Source organism: Ictidomys tridecemlineatus, unplaced genomic scaffold, assembly GCF_052094955.1.
Source record: "Ictidomys tridecemlineatus isolate mIctTri1 unplaced genomic scaffold, mIctTri1.hap1 Scaffold_196, whole genome shotgun sequence".
NCBI classification, from domain to species: Eukaryota; Metazoa; Chordata; class Mammalia; order Rodentia; family Sciuridae; genus Ictidomys; species Ictidomys tridecemlineatus.
In genome coordinates, this window is record NW_027521683.1 from 215201 (window position 1) to 217772 (window position 2572).

A 2572-nucleotide genomic window follows, 5' to 3' on the forward strand; every position below is an offset into this window, starting at 1 on the left:
TATGTTTCCTTTAAATAAAGTTCAAAAATTAGCAAAACAGCTATAATGGTCAAGTAATAATGGTGGTCTTTTTTTTTTTTTTTTTTTGGAGCTCAGGGGTGATATCAGTTGAAGCATGAAGGAATATTCTAAAGTGATGGAAATGTTTTATATCCTGATTTTTGGTAGTTCATATATATGTAAAATATTATAAACCTGTACACTTTAGATCTGTGCATTCTTGGAGTACAAATTGTAGTTCAATTTTTAAAAATAGCCTTATTTTTAAAATAAGTAATTAATGGGGAAGAGTGGTACCTGCCTGTAATCCCTGGTCCTTGGGAGACTAAGGCAGGAGGATCATAAATTTGAAACTCTGCAAGGCCCCCCGCCTTATATAATTGAAAGGGCTGGGGATATAGCTTCATGGTAGAGTGCCACTTGGTTCAATCTTAAGTACTGCAGTAAGTAAGTAAGTAAGCAAGTAAGTAAGTAAGAAAGTAAATTGATAAATAGAAGTGAAAGCATTTTTTCAAGATGATTTTTAACTAAGGATTGGTTGGAACCACATCTAAATATTCTTTTAGGTCTCTAAGAGGTTAAGTATTTTCTCCCATTTTTTGCATTTCTCTACTTCTTTTTTACCACAGTGATAGTCCAGGACATATCACATTTTACAAGTGACATCAGTTGTTTCCTGATCACGATCTGTTTGAAGCAGTGAATGTGATTGGTGGGTGCATTCGGTCTGTATCACAGATACAAAGCCTTGTTCATCATGATGGATGGGCGTGTGCATGTGTGTGTGTGTGTGTGTGTGTGTGTGTGTGTGTGTGTGTGTGTGTTATTGTTTGTGGGATTGGTCTTGACTGAGAAAACGGTCTTATAGTTAGTGGGATGGCAAGTTGGCATCTCAGGCAACATTGATGGCAGAAATCTCAAAGAATATAGCAGGAATCTGCCATCTAAGGCTCAGCAAGCTCAGAACACTAGGTTATCCTAATTGCTATATATGGAAAGACCCTCACTACTGAGCTTCTCTGAGAGCTGCATCACACTGGGGTGGGAGGAGAGAGCCTATTTCCATAGAGATGTACCCTGTTTCTATGGAGACTCCAGCTAGGCTTCAAGGGGCTGGTGGGATAGTACCAGTGGATGCTGCCAAGCCCTGGGTCATTCTGAGGAGCCTGCTACTTCAGGGGAGGTGGCAGGGTATCAGCCTATGGGGTCAGGACTAGGCTCTGTGAAGCTGTGTCAGGCCTGATTTCTAAGCAAGGTACTTGGCAATAGAAACCTCGGAAAACGTCCCACCCCCCACCATGCCATGGACCACCAGAGAGGCCAGGTGTGTCTCTAAAAGCCAGGCTTGGGTATGAGCATGGACATCAATGATTGCAGAGTATCAACAATAGGGGACCATAAATCTCTTTCAGGTGAGTGCAGACTGAAAACAGGGATATCTGGAGAGAGATGGACTGGGTTTTAGAAAATCATCAGATCTCTAGGTCTAGAACACGCAGATAGACCCACTCATGGAATTGTGCGTGTGAGTCAAAGGAGCAGGGGTCAATAACTGTGAAACCTGGTTCCCCAGGTTTTAGACACACCTGTTTAGTTCAAAAGAGTGATCTGAGTGCTAAAACAAGATCAAAATGAAGTGGTATGTATCTGAAGACGTGCTGTGTTGAAGGTGGGAGAAAATCTCTGAAGCCCTCATGGAGAAGGATATGGAGAACTTTAAAGTCCTAGTTGAAGAGGACATGGTAAAGACAACAAATCAGTTTGGGCAGGCTGGATAGCTGGTGGGATCACTCAGGAAAACAGGAATATGTGAGGAATAGCAGATGTAGAGGAGGCTTTAGTGGATTTGATTTGAGTAATGTTGAATGTGAGTTATCTGTGGGACAATCACGAGGAAATGCCCTTCACAGACACCCTAGAACTGCAGGTTTGGATTCGGGAGTCATTGTCTTGAAGGCAACTGTTACAGCAAAGGGTGAATATGAAATCCCCCAGGAGAATAGAGAAAGTAGAGAAGGAAATAGAGAAAGTTGGGATTCTTGTGATACTTGGTGTTCACGAAAATTGTAGTAAAAGTTTATCCAGAAATGACTAAAAACACCACATTATCTAGGTCAGTTGTAGGTATCACTTTCTCTAAATAATTTCCCTAAACAAGAGGTTACCTTATTAGCATTGATTTACAATAAATCAACTTTGAAATGGAGCTGGAATCTACATGTACTTGACATTTCTTACGTTCTCTGTTTTCTCTATCAACTACCTGGATGAATTTGAAGTCATTTAGAAATCAGTGACATGTACTTTCTTTTAACTACTCGTATCAAAAAGATCAATATGACAATCTCTTTTATAGGTAGATATCTAGATGTTTTCAGAAAAAGAAATAAAATTCCACATAGAAGGCAGTTCCAGCAGATTTTACTATGGGAAATTGGTACATGGTCTGTGGATGTGTAAAAGGGAAAACTAAATGTAAATGTTCAGGGATTTCAAAATACAATCTCTGAAGTTGTGCATACTACTATTGTAAAGGTCTTAAATATAAAGGTCAGTTCAGGAGGGACAATTT